General features: G+C 41.6%; 1 protein-coding gene across 12 annotated transcripts in view; it reads left to right on the forward strand.

Annotated features, from left to right (window-relative positions):
• Positions 1-20,804, forward strand: part of pcloa (piccolo presynaptic cytomatrix protein a) — a 603,113-nt gene that overhangs the window by 166,821 nt on the left and 415,488 nt on the right. The gene's annotated exons all lie outside the window — the stretch shown is intronic.

Raw genomic sequence — 20,804 nt, forward strand, 5'->3', positions numbered from 1 at the left:
ATTTCAAAAAGTTACACATTTAGTCACCCCCTACTCTACCTGACCATATTTACATAGTTTACATTCTGATTTCATACACGCTAAATTTGCAGATGACACTAAAATAGATGGTATCGTGGACAGTGAGGAAGGTTATCAGAAATTGTAGCAGGACCTTGATCAGCTGGGGAGGTGGGCTGAGGAATGGCAAATGGAGTTTAATATTGATAAGTGTAAGGTCTTGCATTTTGGTAGGAGTTTCATGGTGAATGGTAGGATCTTAAGGAGTGTAGTGGAACAGAGGGACCTTGAAGTTCAGGTGCATGGTTCTCTGAAAGTTGAGTCACAGGCAGACAGGGCAGTGAAGAAGGCTTTTGGTACACTGGCCTTCATCAGTCAGGGCACTGAGTATAGAAGTTGGGAAGTTATGTTGCAGTTGTACAGGACATTGGTGAGGCTGCACTTGGAATATTGTGTTCAGTTTTGGACACCTTGCTGTAGGAAAGATGTTATTAAACTAGAAAGAGTACAAAAGAAATTTACAAGGATGTTGCCAGAACTCAACGGTCTGAGTTATAGGGAGAGGTTGGACAAGCTAGGACTTTTTTCTTTAGAGCATAGGAGACCAAAAGGAACCTTATAAGATCATGAGAGGCATGGATAGGGTGAATGCACTCAGTCTTTTTCCCAGGGTTGGGGAATCAAGGATGAGAGGGCATCAGTTTAAGGTTAGAGGAGAAAGAATAAAAGGGAACCTGAGGAGCAATGTTTTTACACCGAGGCTGGTATGCATATGGAATAAGCTGCCAGTGGAAGTGGTTGAGGTGAGTATATTAACAATATTTAAAAAGCATTTGGACAAATGCATGCATAGGAAAGGATTAGAAGCGTATGGGCCAAGTGCAGGGAAATGGGATTAGTATGGACGGACATTTTGATCAGCATGGACCTGTTTGGGCCAAAGGGCCTGTCTCTTGCTGTAGGGCTCTACGATATGACTATATCATCCAATCACATTAAAACTAATGTAGAAGATTGTATTATCCAGTCTTATCATGACATGTTCCCATCTCAAACGGTTAGTGTCATGTTGTGATTACTGGTGAGGTCAATCTACAGTGTCTATTTCTTTCCTTTTTGGTTGCTTTTGCTTTTGGTATTGAAAACAATCATGGGTTTCCTTTGGGTGCTCCTGTTTCCTCCCACAGTCTAAAGATGTGCAGGTTAGATGGATTGGCCATGCGAAATTGTCCACGGCGTAGGGATGTGCAGGCTGGATGAGTAAACCAGGGGAAATACAGAGTTACAAGGATGGAGTGGGTCTGGGTGGGCTGCCTTTGGAGGGTTAATGTGGACTCAATGGGCCAAATGGCTTGTTTCCACAGTAGGGATTCTATATTAGAATATTGATCTTTCTATTTCGAGGATTGAAGCATAAGAATGCAGAAGTTATGCTACAGTTATAGAAAACCCTGGTTAGACCCACTTGAAGTCGTGTGAGCAGATCTGGACACTACACCTCAGGAAGGACATATTGGCCTTGGAGGGAGTACAATGTAGGTTTACGAGAATGATACCTGAAATTCAGAGCTAAGATATGAGGAGCAATTGTACAAAAAAGGTCCATAGATGTGGTAATGAGATGGTTTGACCGTGGGAATTGACACACTCTGACACTCCCTAAGACACACAATAATACTCTCTAACTCTCTCAGAAAAACACTCTGTGACACTCTCTGACAGAATGTGACACTCTCTGGCTCTCTCAGACACTCTCTGACACACTGTGACAATACAGAGATAGGGTAGGGAATGGACCTTTAGAGGGTTGGTGTGGACTCAATGGGCTGAACAGCCTGTTTTCACACTGTATGGATTCTATGAAATTAGGCCTTTTTTAAATGGAATTTAGAAGGTTAAGATGTTATCTGAAAGAAGTCATCACAATATTAATAGAAAAAGACAGGATGATTAACAAATTATTTCTGCTGGTTAGGGATTCTCGACCTAGGGACATAGTCTGAGAATGAGGGCGAGACAGTTCAGGAGAGATGTTAGGAAGCACTTTCACACAAAAAGGATGGGAGAGGTTTGGAACTCTCTTCTACAAACAGCAGTGAGTGCTGGATCAGTTGTTAATTTATCTCTGTCAGATTTATTTTTTTTTAGCAAAGGTGGGCCAAAGGCAGGTATATGGAGTAGGCCACAGATCAGACATGATCTCATTGAATAGTGAACAGGCTCGAGGAGCTGAATGGCCTACCCTTGGTACTGTGTTCCTACTGGAAATGATAAACTGTTTTCTAGGGCTACTGTAGTAAGTGCTTCTTACGGAAATAGAACGTGATTGATTAGTAATTTTATTTTAAAACTTTTTTACGCGTTCTACTGTTTCTGTAGAGTTATGTTGTTCTATACAGAGTGTATAATGTGAGAGACGGTGCAAAAGTGCCAAATGTATTGTGCGTATGATGGCCAAGGGAGTGGATGAGTGAAGGGGCATTATTGGCATGTGATGTAGATAAAGGATTTTAAAATTATCTTTCAATTAACCTTTCTTTCAAATTATCAAATTATTTCTCATTCTGATGGTGCAGACACTTTGGAAAGCTGGGATTGATGAGCCCTTTAAAGCTGGCAGACTCCATGAACGTTACAGGAGATCAGGTGATGCCTGAAGGCAGTATCTAGAGTAGAGGTTTTGGGCTCATGACTAGACCCAATCTCCACAATTAACCTGCACGATTGGGGTCAAGAATCCGAAGATCAAGGCCAGGCTGCCAGTTTCAAACCTTCACTGAGTCTCCCCGACACCATGAACATCCCATACTTTACATCAGATATGAATGCTCATATCTTGACAAGCCTCAGAACATTACTGTGAGGAATTATGATGACAAATAGGAGTACAGGTCCTTGCTATTTTGTAACACTGTACAGTAAACCAAGTCATACTCTGTGATACAGCGTCACTATCAATCCATTTCTTCAGCAATAAAAAGTACACTGAATACTCACGTTTCATAATATTTTAATAAACCTCTGCAGTTAAAAGATATTGCTGAATATTCAGGCTTTTATAGTTTAGAGTGAAATTACAGCAAAGATAAACTTGTCAAATTTATTCTAAACTATTAATTTATTCAATAATTAGCATTACACAGTTTCAGTTTCAGAAAAACACAAAATTGTACCATGTCATAATCACTGCTTTTGCTGCAGTGACATTTTATAGAAATCACAGAAAGATCTCCCAAGTTTTGGATTTGTAGGGATCTGTTGAAAGAAGATGGTTTGTATTCATTGTCTAGTGGGAATATTCCTCTATTTGATACAGTTAATTAAAATAAATTAGTTTGTAATGGGATGAAGATTGAAAAATTCTCTGTGTGGGTGAGATGGAGCAGATTTGTTCAATATGACAGGGTTATGAGTCTTTTAATTGAAAAACCCAATGCTGCTTCCCCATCAGGCATTCTGTATAGACGACTGTTTGATTTTTCAAATAGTTCTGTTCCTCATGTCAAAACACATAACAATGGGCTCACTGGATGGTTTTTAAATCTGATGGCATTCTAAAAGGCACACTAAAGCACTGGAGTGAGAAAGATTACAAATATGAGAAATACTGCCTGCAGTGGCTCATTCATATCAAGACAAGAACACTTCAAGATGCCTGTAGATGCAATCTTTAATTAGTGTGTTGAAGGGCTTTCACTTTTATTCGTGGCTTTTCATTGCAGAAATATCCTATTTTCTGGGAAAGGAACATTTTTAGTCAAGCCATTAGTCCTAACACCAAAAAGGGCAAAACTACAATCAATCCTGCTTACCAGGGACATTGATCACCAATCAATAACTCCAGATTGGCAAGGGAGACAATGACATTGACTAATTTAACCAAGGAGATAACAGAGCCCCTGGAAAGGCAGTTCAGATATTGTAATTTTTTTATTCACTGATGGGGCGAGGGCATTGCTGGCTGGGCCAGCAATAGACAATAGATAATTGGTGCAGGAGTAGGCCATTCTGCCCTTCGAGCCTGCACCACCATTCATTATGATCATGGCTGATCATCCTCAATCAGTATCCTGTTCCTGCCTTATCTCCATAACCCTTGATTCCACTATCCTTGAGAGCTCTATCCAACTCTTTCTTAAACGAATCCAGAGACTGAGCCTCCACTGCCTTCTGGGGCAGAGCATTCTATACACCCACCACTCTCTGGGTAAAGAAGTTTCTCTTCATCTCTGTCCTAAATGGCCTACCCCTTATTTTTAAGCTGTGTCCTCTGGTTCGGGACTCACCCATCAGCGGAAACATGTTTCCTGCCTCCAGAGTGTCCAATCCTTTAATAATCTTATATATCTCCATCAGATCCCCTCTCAGTCTTCTAAACTCAAGGATATACAAGCCCAGTCGCTCCAATCTTTCAACATAAGATAGTCCCACCATTCCAGGAATCGACCTCGTGAACCTACGCTGCACTCCCTCAACAGCCAGAATGTCTTTCCTCAAATTTGGAGACCGGAACTGTACACAATATTCCTGGTGCAGTCTCACCAGGGCCCTATATGGCTGCAGAAGAACCTCTTTGCTTCTATACTCAATCCCTCTTGTTATGAAGGCCAGCATGCTATTAGCCTTCTTCACTACCTGCTGTACCTGAATGCTTGCCTTCATTGACTGGTGTACAAGAACACCCAGATCTCTCTGTACTGCCCCTTTACCTAAATTGATTCCATTTAGATAGTAATCTGCCTTCCTGTTCTTGCCACCATACATTTATCCACATTAAGCTGCATCTGCCATGCATCTGTCCACTCACCTAACCTGTCCAGGTCACCCTGTAATCTCCTACCATCCTTCTCACATTTCACCCTGCCCACCCAGCTTTGTATCATCAGCAAACTTGCTAATGTTACTATTAATACTATCTTCTATATCATTAATATATATTGTACCTGCATGCTTGCCGTCATTGCCTTCATATATATTGTAAAATATATATTGCCTGTCCCTAGTTGCCTCTGATAGTGAGCTGCCTTCTTGAAAAACTGCAGTCCACATGCTGTCAATGGGCACACATGCCCTTCTGGAGGGAATTCCAGAAAATTCCAAATTCTTGCGTAATATTCAAGAACAGGAGTTCACATTGTCCTGCAATACCAGCTGGACAAGGGGTGGAAAAACAATACATACTGAAATGCAGCTTTCTATCCAGGAGGCCGAGCATCACCATCTGACTAAATCAGTGAGAAAACCATATAACGGGGGTCAACCTCAAAAAGGAAGGAGTCAAATTGTGAGGAAAATGAGAAAGAAGCATGAGATTGGAACATCAGAGCAGGGTCCTTCTTTCTCTTCAAGCAGGACTGAAGGAAGTCGTATACCCCAAGGAATAGCCCAGGAATCTGACAAGAGAACTCATGAAGAAAGTGAAGGCTGAAGATCAGAATCTTGAGTGTAGTGCAGGAAAAGTACAGCCAGTCAGTCAGCATCCGAGCAGCTGGAGAATCGATGTTTCGGGCTAAAGCCCTTTATCAGGAATATAGGGGTGGGAAGGGTGTGGTGAGCTGAGAGACAAATGGGGGTTGGGATGAAGCTGAGGGACAAAGGTAGCTGGGATAGGCGATAGATGAAGGTGGTAGGTCGGAGAGGAGTGTGGAGTGAGTAGGTGGGAAGGCAAATGGACAGGTAGGACAGTTCAAGACGGCGGTACTGAGTTGGAAGTTTAGATCTGGGCTAAGGTGGGGACAGGGAAGGGGAGGAATGGGAGACATGACCCAGCTGCCAAATTCAAGACGTTCATCTGTGCCCTACAAAATATTCACTTCGCCACAATCACCCTGCATGGGACAACCGAATCTTAGAGCATTTTGGCAGTTTAACAACCCAAGGGAACCCAGAGGAAGTAATCAAATTTGTTGTTCGTCATATAAGAACATTTAGTATCGTTATTGATGATTGTTAATGAATGTCAGGATTCATTGTATGGATTAAATGCACTCTTATTATTCCTTTTGAACAAAGGGACTGAGAGCATTCTTATTAAGTTTGCGGCGACACCAAGGTAGCTGGAGGGGCAGGTAATGTTGAGGAATCAGGGAGGCTGTCGAAGGAATTGGACATGCTCGGAGTTTGGGCAAAGAAGTAGCAGGTGGAATATGAAGTGCAACATCTGAGGTATGCATTTTGGCTGGAAAAATAGAGGCATAGACCCTGTTGTGTGAACAGTATCCTTAAGATTCAGGATGCAGAGCACAATGACACAGAACTCACCCCAATGTAAGCTTCACACTAGTGTTATCAGCATTCCATGCTTGAATGATCAAGGCTCATGCCACTTGCAGCTCCACCATGTGTAATAAAAAGTTATTAAATTTCCAACAGTGGATTAACATTGCACTAACCTCAATTTGAAGAGGATATGAGAAGGTTGGTGTTTAATTTGAATGAATTAGAAAATATGCTTTAAACATACAGCTATGGCATAATTTCATTTTTTTAAAAAGCCATAAAGTTAATATTCTTAATATTAGATATTTTGTGCAAAAGACACTGGGTACTATTTCATTATTAATAATAAGTATAAAAATATTCAAAAATTGAATAACCTAAAAATTTCACACGTTATAAGTTAATTCAAGTTTTAATTTTTGTGTACACACTTTGGAGCATGCAAGGATGGGGTACTGTAAACCTTATTGCTGTAAAGATTGGGAGTATTGCAAACATCTCAGATCAGTATATGGAAATAATATTGGTCTCACCACTTTTTTTTAGAATGTGCATCTTATCTGCTCTTTGAAGATAGTGAAAACATTAGATAACAAATATAGAATGTTGGCTTATTGTGTGAACAGCAGATTTCTGTCAACTCTAAATCACTCCTTGTATAGTCCCCACAGGGCTTGACTTATTTATCAGGTCAGGTCCCATTGACAGTTTAAAGCTGCCCTCATGTCTACTTTTTACTCAGTTTGAAACTGGTTCAGATCAAATGGGATCAAATGATACCACAACCAACATGCAGTCAAAACAACTTAATTCTTCCATATCACCATAAAACTATCAGAAATAGGAGTAGAACAATACCATTTATCCCAATAAATTTACTGTGCCATTCAGTGTGATCATGGATCATCTGATAATTCTCAACTCCACTTTCCTGGCTTTCTTTCCCTTACTGATTAGAAATCTGTCTTTCCAGTCTGTGAGTATAATTTAGGACTCAACTTTGACAGATCTGCACTGTAAAGAATTCACAGACCATATCTCTGATATAATTTCTTTGATTCAATTACAGTTATACCAGAAAATCTGTCTTTAAATCACAAACTCTGTGCTAAATTACACTTAGCACCTTGCCATGTGTTTGTGTCAGACATTACTGGACAGTAATTGGAGCATTATTTCCCAGAAACCTATTCCCAGCTGTTCTTTTCACTCAAATCTTAAAAGCTAGTGGCTAGGCATTACCCTCATGGATTATGGATAATCAGTGGATAACTCACTGATTCAACATCACAGACATGAACTGGATCCTGGATCACTGTTGACTCTAATTCAAAGCAAATAATAATAACATCAACTGTGTGTGAAGAAAGAGACACTCATCCCTTAATTCATTGAGTGTCAGAAAATGTCTTTTTGCTTCTGTAAAATCTTTAAATATTTAGAGATGGATTGAATACTGGCTGATGAAACTGACAGGTCTCAACCATTCTTAACCTTATTGTTCATTGTTTTGCTGGGACTACTAATGAATCTGCTGATACTATAGTTCTTTATTTATTTTTAAATGCAAACATTTACAATTTGAACAATAAGTACTGAGGTGATTAACACCAGCCCTTCCTTTGACTCCCTTTTCTGATATGAAATTTAAAAAAAACTCTACCAATCTTTGTGGACTTCTTGTTAATCAAATTAATGCTAATACCACAGTTTTGTCAGTTCTCCTCAGCTTGTTCATTGGTCATGATGCAAAATGTAAATTGCAATATGTGGTAGACTGTATCATTTCACCGACATCTTAAGTCTTGAATTTTATTTTATGGGACATTGTTATTATTAATACAAGCAATATTTAGTTATTGATCACTGCCCAGGGCGCTACATTACCAGGTTATATACTACATGGAGTCACCAGAGATTTTATCTTTAGCAGCAACTAACACGGGCTTACAGTTACAGTCAGATGCACTGGATTTTATATCTGGTCACATTGACTGCTGCTGGGTCCACGTGAGCTGAAGGAGAATCCTGAGGGACTCAGTCTCAATTGTGCTGCGTAGAAATACTTAGCCAGCTCAGATAGAGCCAAGCATTATAGTGAATGGCAAGCATTAGAAAACTCCTCATGCAGAAATATTTGAAGCACTGAAGGATTGTAATATTCAGCTGCTGTTGTGTCTTATCAATACATTTATTCTCCATTATACAGCTTCCTTTTCATCTAAGTTGGTTTTGTCACTGTCTCTAATGCTCTACTATAATAAATACATGGGTGCTTTAAATTAAAGCAATTCATTCAGTAACATTAAAATGGTCTCTTTTCAACAACTGAGCCCTTTCACATTTCAGCCAGTTTTATTTCCAGAGATTGCCATTTCACAGCTCATGGGAATGGTGAGAGGTGGGTGTGTGTTTGTTCATTATCCCTTATGTCATCAGAACTATAACTGCAAGGTCCTGACAAACCACCCTGCTATTTCATTTCACACCTTTACAGACACCAAAGCATCATACAGCCTCCAATTATCATAATGTGCAAAATTCCATGTACATTCAATGGATCAAACCACATTTAAACAAATGTGAAAGGCAGTGAAACAGTCAAAATACTCAAATAAAAGAAAAATATTGCAGGTGTTGGATATCTGAAATATGCACAGATGTAAAAACAACAGGGTTTTTGTGGGGGATGATTTTAACTATCCCGATATTGACTGGGACTCAGGTAGTGTTCGGGTCTTGGATAGGGCAGAATTTGTAAGGACCTGGAAATACATCCAGGGAAGTTATTTGGGTGAAACTGAGAAATAAGAAAGGGGTGATCAACTTATTGGGATTGTATTATAGACCCCCTAATAGTCAGCAGAAAATTGAGAAACAAATTTGTAAGGAGATTTCAGTTATCTGTAAGAATAATAGGGTCGTAATGGTAGGGGAATTTAACTTTTCAGACATAGACTGGGACTGCCATAGTGTTAAGGGTTTAGATGGAGAGGAATTTCTTAAGTGTGTACAAGAGAATTTTCTGATTTAGTATGTGGATGTACCTACTAGAGAAGGTGCAAAGCTTGACCTACTCTTGGGAAATAGTGTAAGTGGGTTGAAATGCCCATCAGCCATGATTAAGTGGTGGACTGAACTCGATGGGCTGAATAGCCTTAGTTCCATTCTTATGTCTTATGGTCTTAGGGTCTAAATAAGACAGGGCAGGTGATTGAGGTGTCAGTGGGGGAACACTTTGGGGCCAGCAACCATAATTCTGTCAGTTTTAAAATAGCGATGGAAAAGTATAGACTGGATATAAAAGTTGAAGTTCTAAATTGGAGGAAGGCTAATTTTGACGGTATTTGGCAAGAACTTTTAACAGCTAAATGGGGGTAGATGTTTACAGGTAAAGGGACTGCTGGGAAATGGGAAGCCTTCAGAAATGAGATAACGAGAGTGCAGAGACAGTATATTCCTGTCAGGGTGAAATGAAGGGCTAGTAGGTGTAGGGAGTGTTTGATGACTGGAAAAATCAAGGTTTTGGTCAAGAAAAACAAGGAAGCATAAGTCAGGTAGAGACAGGAGAGATTGAGAGAATCCATAGAAAAGTATAAAGGCAGTAGGAGTATACTTAAGAGGGAAAACAAGAGGACAAAAAGTGGACATGAGATAGCTTTGGCAAACAGGGTTAAGGAGAATCCAAAGGATTTTTAGAAACGTATGGGTGGTACGGTGGCACAGTGGTTAGCACTGCTGCCTCACAGTGCCAGAGACCCGGGTTCAATTCCTGCCTCAGCAACTGTCTGTGTGGAGTTTGCACATTCTCCCCGTGTCTGTGTGGGTTTCCTCCAGGTGCTCCGGTTTCCTCCCACAGTACAAAAATGTGCAGGTTAGGTGAATGCTAAATTGCCTGTAGTGTTAAGTGAAAGGGTAAAAGTAGGGGAATGTGTCTGGTCTGCGTGGGTCACTCTGCGGAGGGTCGGTGTGGACTTGTTGGGCCGAAGGGCCTGTTTCCAAACTGTAAGTAATCTAATCTAAAAAAAAAATACAGGAAGGACAAAAGGTAACTGGGGAGAGAAAAGGGCCCCTCAATGATCAGCAAGGCAGCCTCGATGTGGAGGCGCAGGAGACTGGGGAGATACTAAAGAATCATTTTGCATCAGTGTTTACTGTGGAGAAGGACATGGAAGATATACAATGTGGGAAAATAGGATGGCGGCATCTTGAAAAGTGTCCATATTACAGAGGAGGAGGTGCTGGATCTCTTGAAATGCGTGAAAATAGATAAATCCTCATGACCTGATCAGGTGTACTCTATAGCTCTGAGGGAAGTGATTGATGGGCCCTTGCTGAGATATTTGTATCATCGATAGTCACAGGTGTGGTACCGGTAGACTGGAGGTTGGCTAACCTGGTGCCACTGTTTAAGAAGGGCGGTTGAGTTGTATCGAAGGGTCTGTTTCAGTGTTGTACATCTCTATGATCATTCAGAAGAGATTCTTGGCACTATAAGTAAACAGAGCTGAAAAAGTGTTGTTGGAAAAGCGCAGCAGGTCAGGCAGCATCCAAGGAGCAGGAGAATCGACGTTTCGGGCACAAGCCCTTCTTCAGGAAGAAGGGCTCATGCCTGAAACGTCGATTGTCCTGCTCCTTGGATGCTGCCTGACCTGCTGCGCTTTTCCAACAACACTTTTTCAGCTCTGATCTCCAGCATCTGCAGTCCTCACTTTCTACAATAAGTAAACAGACCAACCAGGGAAGGGCTTCTCCTGGACCTGATTTTGGAAAATGAGCCCAGCCTGGTTTGTGAAGTTTCTGTGGAGGAGCATATCAGGTGTAGTGACCATAATACCATGAGTTTTAAGATGCTCATGGATCGGGATAACAGCAGGCCTCAGGCGAAGGTGTTAAATTGGGGAACGCAAATTATAACAATTTTAAGCAGGAAGCTGTTTGTTGTGGGAGTATTTCAAGCAGCAGTTGACAAGAGTTCAGGAGCAACACATTACAGCCAGAATGAAGGATAGTTACGGCAAGTTACGTGAACCTTAGATGACCAGGGATGTTATGACCTTGATCAGAAAGAAATAAGAAACATCTGTAAGGTCTAGGAGGATGGGAACTGACAAAGCCCTTGAAGTATATAAGGAAAGTAGAAAAGAAATTAAGTAAGGAATTAGGAGGGTTAAAAGGGGTCATGCAAAGTCATTCACAAACAGGATTAAGGAGATTAACAAAGTTTTTATATAAATATACAAAAAGCAAGAAGGTAGCTAGAGAAAGGGCAAAGGAGGTAATTATGTATGGAGCCAGAAGAGTTTGGTGAGGTTCTAAATGAATGTTTTATGTCAGTATTCATCAAAGGGAAAGAATTGGAGGAGGATGATCTTAGGGAAGGGAGTATTGGGTTTCTCAGCCAAGTTGCTATTAAAAATGAAGAGGCACTATGTGTCTTAAAAATATTAAGGTAGATAAGTCCTGGGTCCTGATGGGACCTATCTCAGAATATTGAGGGAGGCAAGAGAACAAATTGCTGCAGCATTGACAGACATCTCTGTGTCCTGTTTGGCCACAGGTGAGGTCCCAGAGGACCGGAGAATAGCTAATATTGTCATATTGTTTAAGGAGGTCAGCTGGTGTAATCCAGGAAATTACAGGCCTGTCAGCCTCACATCAGTGGTAGGGAAATTATTGGAAAAGTTTCTCAGAGACAAGATTTCTATGCATTTCGAAGCAAATGGATTGATTAGTGATAGACAGCATGGTTTTGTGCTGGGGAGGTCATGCCTCACTAACTTGATCAAGTCTTTTGAGGAGGTGATGAAGATGATTGATGGAAAAGCAGTTGATGCTGTAGACATGGACTTCAGTAAAGCCTTTGACAAAGTCCCTCATTGCAGACTAGTACAAAAAGTGGAGTTACACAGTCTCAGGGGTGAGCTGGCAAGATGGATACAGAACTGGCTTAGTCAAGATTAGAGCGGTGCTGGAAAAGCACAGTAGGTCAGGCAGCATCCGAGAAGCAAGAAAATTTATGTTTTGGGCAAAAGCCCTTCATTAGGAATGACTATCGATGATACAGAAATCTCAGTAAGAGGGCTGGGCAAAAGTGAGGAATACAGATGCTGGAAACCAGAGTCTACATTAGAGTGGTGCTAGAAAAGCACAGCTGATCAGGCAGCATCTGAGGAGCAGGAAAATCGACGTATTGCCCAAAACGTCGATTTTCCTGCTCCTCAGATGCTGCCTGACCGGTGTGCTGTTCCTGCACCACTCTAATCTATCTCAGCAAGAGGCCCAGGAATCACTTCCCTAGCTTTCCAAAGAGTTCTAGGATACACCTGATCAGGTCCTGGGAATTTATCCACTTTTATGCATTTCGAGACATCCAGCACTTCCTCCTCTGTAATATGGCCATTTTTCAAGATGTCACCATCTATTTCCCTACATTCTATATCTTCCGTGTCCTTTTCCACAGTAAATACTGATGCAAAATACTTGTTTAATATCTCCTCCATCCCTGCAGCTCCAAACAAAGGCTGCATTGCTGATCTTTGAGGGGCCCTATTCTCTCCCTGGTTACTCTTTTGCCCTTAATGTATAAAACAAAACTTTTTCTTGTTACATGTGACAATAATAAACCAAATCAAATCAAATCAAAACAATTAACATTTTGAGTCCAGTGTGAATCTGTTTCAGAGTCATGATTTTAAGAAGTTCTGAGGGAGAATCAGATTCAGAATCAAAACATTAACACTCTCTCTCTCCCTCCACAGCTGCTGCTTGCCCTGCTGAGTTTCTCTAGCATTCTCTGTGTGTGTTTGTTATATAGAACAGATTCCAGAGCGAGACCTAGTTTGATGAGCGATGTGGTTTCTTTCGCACAATCTGATAATCGTGGTGGTCAGGCATTGAATATGTACACATAATTAATGTTCTTTTAACAAAATCACACATTTAATTCACAAAAGAAAAATAAATGCAATATATGTTTGACAATTTTGAAAACCTCTTGTCACAAACAGCAGAAATCAAGATTCAGTCATTTTTCTCAGTAATATCCTTTCTAGATATTCAATGCTATTAAAGTATTACCATCCTCACCTTAAAAGTTCTTACTAAACTGATAAGGTCTCAAGCATTTCCTTTTGGTGACTTCCTGCACATTCACCAGAGATGATTTTCTCTATCTGTCTCTCAGACATTCAGACATGGGCTAACTCATTGACTTTCTTTGACATTGACTAATTTGGGGCTGTTGAAACTGCTTAACACTTCTTTCCAGTTCTGATGGCCTGGAGACTTCCACAAACTAATGGCCCTCTGCTAATATGGACCTGTTCTCAGCTCAGCTTGCTTTAGCTCCTAACCATCTATCTTTTTCTAGTGGATCATAAAATCACAAGTCAATAGGAAACAGTAATTATCTCATCAGGTAACGTGTTGATTCAAGGTAAGATTTCTTGGAAAAGTTAGCTTTACTCATTGTACAGTGTCATCTGATCTTTCTTAAAAAAATCAGATCTTCACAGCACTGAAAACCAAAAACCCACATACATCTATTTTAGAATTCCCAAATCATAAAAATACATTTCATCACAAGTGGAATTATGATTGAATTAGAATTCCGACACTGTGGAAGCAGGCCCTTTGGCCCAACAAGTCCACACCGACCCTCATATCCCTATCCTATATTCACCCCTGACTAATGCACCCAACCTTTACATTCCTGAACATTATGGGCAATTTAGCACGGCCAACTCACCTGACCTGCACATCTTTGGATTGTGGGAGGAAACCAGAGCACCCAGAGGAAACGCACACAGATACAGGGAGAATGTGCAAACTCCAAACAGACAATCACCCAAGGCTGGAATTGAACCCAGGTCTCTGGCACTGTGAGGCAGCAGTGCTAACCACTGTGCCGCCCTAACATTTAATTATGTTAAATAGGGAGAATTAAAAACACAATCTAAATGTTTACAATGTTCACAGCAAGATTGGTGAATTAGTGACACACATGGAAGCATGATCTAATTACACAAAGGAGACATAGCTTCAAGGTGACCAAGGCTGCAATCTAAACATTCAAGGCTACTCACCCTTTAGGAAGAATGAGCAAAAATAAATATGAGGTGGAGTCATAATGATAATAAAAGATTGGATCAGCATCCATATGAGAGAGAGGATCTTGGATGAGAAAAACAATCTATTTATGTGGAGCTAAGAAGCAGAAAGGGCAGCAAACTTTGAGGATGTTGTTTACGGGACATCAAGCTGTAGGGATAATGAAGACCATAGTATAAATCAGGAACAAAGAGGTGTATTTAATATGGTTATGCAGTAATTATGAGTGACCTCAATTTAAATATGGACTGGGTAAATCTAATGACCTTCAATGCAGTGGATGACAAATTCTTTGCGAATGCATGAGATGTTTATCTACAGCAGTATGTTACGAAACTAACTAGGTATTGACTATGTTAGATCCAGAGTAATGCAATGAGGAAGGGCTGGTTAATAATCTTGTGGGAGAACATTTCAAGAAGAGTGATCACGGTATCATGAACATTCCATTCAGTTTGAAAGTGATGCAAAAGTTGGTGCCAAACCTCCTCTTTCTGCCATGTCCAGAGAATGTCAGGAGCCATGTAGGACAGCTCCCGACTGAACATGCTTGACAGGATCAGGAAGGGCTTTTAAAGATTGTACAAAGATTTTAAAGATCCAGGCAGTTGCAACTAATTCTGCTTGTGGTGAGTGGAAGAATAAGGTTGGCATCAGACAACAGATGTATCATAGGGATGCGGCCTGTAATTAATGGGGCAGGATTATGACAGTTGTGTGCGAGAACCCATTAGGCATTGCAGAGAGAAATCCTCAACAAAACTCATCAAAAATAATGCTTTGTCAAAATATTCTAAGATTCAGACCAAAGGGATATAGACAGATTGGGGGGTGGGCAAAACCTTGTAAAATGGAATATAATGTGGGAAATGTGAATCATTGAATCATAAAATCATACAGTACAGAAGATGGACTTCGGTCCATCGAGTCTGTTTCTCCAAAATACATGATTACCTGCACTTGGTCCACATCCTTCAATGTTATGAAATTTCAAGTGGCTCATCCAAGTACTTTTTAAAGGTTGTGAGGTTTCTGACCTCAACTACCCTCCCAGACAGAGCATTCTAAACCCTCATTACCCTCCCAGACAGAGTATTCCAGACTCCCACTACCCTCCAGACACAGCATTCCAGATCCCCCACTACCCTCCCAAACAGAGCATTCCAAACCCTCACTACCCTCCAGACAGAGCATTCCAAACCCTCACTACCCTTCCAGACAGAGCATTCCAGACGCCTCAGTACCCTCCCAGACAGAGCATTCCAGACCCCTCACTACCCTCCCAGACAGAACATTCCAGACTCCCACTACCCTCCCAGACAGAGCACTTCAGACCCTCACTACCCTGTGGGTAAAAAAATTCCTCTATTCACCTGAAACCTCTAGCCTTTTACCTTAAGATTATGCCCTCCCCCACCCCCCGCCAACATTTTTGACCCTTCTACTGGGAGGGAGGTGGCTACTGATTTCTACTCATGTTTTCCACCACAATCAGATTGTTAGGGGCAAGAGCAGGATGGAGAGAAGTCTGCTGCTCCCCCTAGTCAAAGGATGTGCACTTTAGCAATGAAATAGAGGAGCTGAATATTATTTAAATGGAGAAGGCCAGCAGAAAGATTTAAGAATCCTTGTGTATGAATAACAAACAGATCACATGCAGGTCCAACAGATAATAGAGAAGGCAAATGCAGTGTTGTCCTTTGTTTCAAATGGAAGGAAATGTAAAAGTAGGAAGATTTTGTTAAACAATAAAAGGCACTATTAATGCCACATCTAGAAGATAGTGAATAGCTTTGGGCCCTTTAAGGAAAGGTATGGAGGGATTTTCTTATGAGGAGAGATTGTGTAGGTTGGATCTGGACTCATTGGTGTTTGGAAGAATGAGTGGAAGAATCACTGGCAACGGGGTTGGTACCAGGGGACTGGAGAGTAGCGAATGTTGTGCCCCTGTTCAAAAAAGGGAATAGGGATAACCCCGGGAATTACAGGCCAGTTAGTCTAACCTCTGTGGTAGGCAAAGTAATGGAAAGGGTACTGCGGGATAGGATTTATGAGCATCTGGAAAGACACTGCTTGATTAGGGACAGCCAGCACGATTTGTGAAGGGTCGGTCTTGCCTTACAAGTCTTATTGAATTCTTCGAGGAGGTGACCAAGCATGTGGATGAGGGTAGAGCAGTGGATGTAGTATACATAATTTTAGTAAGGCATTTGATAAGGTTCCCCATGGTAGGCTTATGCGGAAAGTCAGGAGGCATGGGATAGAGGGAAATTTGGCCAATTGGATAGAAAACTGGCTAACCGGTCGAAGTCAGAGAGTGGTGGTAGATGGTAAATATTCAGCCTGGAGCCCGGTTACAAGTGGAGTTCCGCAGGGATCAGTTCTGGGTCCTCTGCTGTTTGTAATTTTTATTAATGACTTAGATGAGGGAGTCGAAGGGTGGGTCAGTAAATTTGCAGATGATACGAAGATAGGTGGAGTTGTAGACAGTGAGGAGGGCATTTGTCATTTGCAAAGGGACTTAGATATGTTGCAGAGCTGGGCTGAGGAGTGGCAGATGGAGTTCAACCCTGCCAAGTGTGAGGTTGTCCATTTTGGAAGAACAAATAAGAATGCGGAATACAGGGTTAATGGTAGGGTTCTTAGTCAGGTGGAGGAACAGAGGGATCTTGGGGTCTATGTGCATAGATCTTTGAAAGTTGCCACTCAGGTGGATAGAGTTTGTAAGAAGGCCTATGGAGTATTATCGTTCATTAGCAGAGGGATTGAATTCAAGAGTCATGAAGTGATGTTGCAGCTGTACAGGACTTTGGTTCGGCCACAGTTGGAGTACTGTGTGCAGTTCTGGTCGCCTCACTTTAGGAAAGATGTGGAAGCTTTGGAGAGGGTGCAGAGGAGATTTACCAGGATGTTGCCTGGAATGGAGAATAGGTCGTACGAGAATAGGTTGAGAGTTCTCGGCTTTTTCTCGTTGGAACGGCTTAGGATGAGGGGTGACTTGATAGAGGTTTATAAGATGATCAGAGGAATAGATAGAGTAGACAGTCAGAAACTTTTTCCCCGGGTACATAAATTTAAGGTGAAGGGTGGAAGGTATAGGGGAGAGGTCAGGGGTGGGTTCTTTACCCAGAGAGTGGTGGGGGCATGGAATGCGCTGCCCGTGGGAGTGGTAGAGTCAGAATCATTGGCGACCTTTAAGCGGCATTTGGATGAGTACATGGATGGGTGCTTAATCTAGGTTAGAAGTTCGGCACAACACCGTGGGCCGAAGGGCCTGTTCTGTGCTGTATTGTTCTATGTTCTATGTTCTATGTTCTGTCTTACTAATACTTACAATTAGTTCTTCTATGATGTGGTGGTTGCATCCCCAATTCATCAATCATGTTACAGTGAATTCGTGTTGACAAAATGCACATCATAACAGAACGACCTGTACAAGATTCTTAAGAGACCTGACACATCTGAAGAGGTTGTTTTTCCTTGTGGGAAAGTGTAGGACCAAAGGGCATTTTCTCAAAATAAGGGAAGTGAATTTGTGGAATTCTTTATTGCAGAGGTCTGTCAAGGTTGGGTCATTAAGTGTATTCAAGGCTAAGATAGGCAGATTTTTAATCAGGAAGGGAATCAAGGGTTATAGGGAAAATGCAGGAAAGTGGAGTTGAGGACTATAAGAGTAGCCATGATCATATTGAATAGAGAAGTACTTGTAGAGTGCTAGCCTTTGCACAGCCAACCCATTTTTAACAATTTATTGTCCCCAAGAGCAGAAAGCAGTGACACATGAAGGAAAATGGCTAAGTATCCTCAGTGAGTGCGGCAGAAACATCGAGAACAGGATGGGTTAGTAATGTGAAGAATGCGGTGGGTGAGTGGACACAATGGGCTGAATGGCCAGCTTCTACTCTGTCTTATGGAGTTAACCACGATCAACAAAGGAAGTTAAAGATTGTATTAGGTCAAAGGAAGAGGCTTTTCAGTTGCAAGGAAAAGTAAAAGTCACAGTCATGGGAGTATTTCAGAATTCTGCAAAAGAGGACCAAGAGATTGGTAAAGAAATGGAGAATAGAAAATAAATATAAACAAGCAAGAAACAGGGTGGAAGATGACATCATCGGAACAGATGCAATGGAGTTAGCGAAACTGGGAGAACATAATTGAGTCCTTGCAAGAAGTAGAGTGTGAGGAAGCTTTCTATAGGTACACTCTCAAGAAGGTTGAAGACTTAACGGCTGTGGTAGTGACCATGGGTACAAGATCATCCAAGGCTGATGGAACAGGTAACATCATTTCACTGACCTCAAAGTGAGTGTAGAATGCATTGAGTTTTTGGACGGGAATGTATTGTTGCCCATGATTCTGTTTAACTTCACTTTATAGCCTGTTGTGTTGCATGTGCCCTACAACAAACAATGAGTGTCCGCATGGTTGGTCTGAGTCTCGAGCTTACCTCTTGGTATTACCTCTTGGTGTCTCTGAATGCTTTACTAAGATTGTACCTGAATTTCCTGTATAGGTTAAGGTCACCCAACTTGTACACAACAGACCTGGAGTTCAATAGGGAGTGGATCTCCCAGTTCATCCAAGGTTTGATTGGGGAACATTTAGATTAGCTTCTTCAACACACAGTCTTCTACACTCTTATTGATGAAGTCTGTGATGGTAGTGACATACTCTTTTAGGTTGGCCACTGAGTTCTTGAATATGGACCAGTCCACTGCCGCTAAACAGTCCCATCGAAGCCCTTCTGTTGCCTCAGACCAACACTGCTCTACTTTCTGTGCTAGGTCCTCACACTCCAATTTCTACATGTAAGCCAGGGGAGGAGCACAGTGCCGTGATCTGATTTTCCAAAATGCGGATGGGGGAGTGGAGCATGGCCACCCAGGTCACTGCCTGAATGCTGTAGTTATCCAGCAGAACAGGGAATAGGTCAATAACCTTTTGCATTCTGCAGGGCTAAGTTCCACCATCCATTGCTCCCTCACATGCACAGCACCATCGTTTACTCTAACTCTGCCACTGCACATGCCTCTCACCAAGGCTATGGACTACTCCTCTCATTATCGCAAGCATTGTGTCCACTTACCCACCGCATTCTCCACATTACTAACCCATTCTGTTCTTGTGTTTCTGCCTCACTCACTGAGGATACTTAGCCATTTTCCTTCATGTATCACTGCTTTCTGCTCTCCCTTCCACCTCCATCATACTCAGGCCCTCCTTTTGTCCCTTTGCAGAAAATATTGGCTGAAAATCTGAAATAAAAACAGAAATTGCTGGAGAAACTCAGCAGGCCTGGTAGAATTATGGAGAGAAAACAGAGTTAACGTTTCGAGACAAGTGACCTTTCTTCAGAACTGATAGTAGCTAAGGAAAGATGGTAAAATCTCTGAGACAGGGAGAGAACAAATTAGGGATCAGGTGGAGATGAACCCCACATGGAGAGAAAGTTCGCCAGACAAAGGGATGGAAAATAGTAAGCCAGGGAGACAGACAAACTGATACTGGGGACAATAAGTTGTTGAAAATGGGTTGGCTGTGTAAAGGCTGGCACCTGTAAGTCAGCACAAAGTGAGTGATAACTAAGAAATCAAACTGAGAGCCGTGGAGAGATGAATAAAATGTCTGTGTATCGCTGACCTGGCAGAAGAAGGCAGGACATCGGCATCACGAAAGACCAAAGAGAAGTCCTGAAGGGCTGAGATGATGTTTTGAAGACAGGCATGGTCAGCGCAACATCGAGGACCAAAGGGCCTGTACTGCGCTGTAGCATTCTGTGTTCTGTTGTCATGTGGTTAAGTTGAGGGTGGTTTGGTGATACTGACTTGTATGGGTGAAAGGTTGAATAGGATGCTGTCCATGCAGCATACAAAATATTTTACTGAAGGCAACATTGGACAATGGCTGGGTCAAGCACTCAGTAAACTCCAGCCTCCAGGTCCCTATATCTGAGTTAAATGCTGGTATTCTTTCTTGACAATAGAATATCCTTATCCAGTACAGAAGTACAGGAGTACAGTCAAAAGGTTTTACAATAGCTGCCACTAACTGTGTCATCTTAGGCACAAGTGCCTAGGTACAAATCTTGGATACAAAGAGGAATAAAAGAAATAAAAGAAAGCATTACTTTGTGTCCAAAAAAAGTTAGAAATAAAGTAGTTAACATAGGTTAAGGATTTACATTAATGTCTGATGGAGAGTTTCAAATAGCTGCAGCTTAACATGTTGTCTGACTGCCCACATCAGGCCCCAGTCCAACAACTGTCCCTGGCTCTGCTTTGGGACTCACTTCCCCTTGCACTGCCCCGATACCACTAAAAACTAAGCAAAAAGAAAGAACTAAAAAGAACAGACGAAGCAGAGGAGCTCTGAGTGGAGTGACCTACTCTGCTGCTATCTTGCATGTCAAAGGAGAGGTGATTGAGGAGATATCTGAATAAGGCTAAAAGATTTGGCTAAAACCATGATGCAGA

This window comes from Chiloscyllium punctatum, chromosome 44 (assembly GCF_047496795.1).
Source record: "Chiloscyllium punctatum isolate Juve2018m chromosome 44, sChiPun1.3, whole genome shotgun sequence".
Lineage (NCBI taxonomy): Eukaryota > Metazoa > Chordata > Chondrichthyes > Orectolobiformes > Hemiscylliidae > Chiloscyllium > Chiloscyllium punctatum.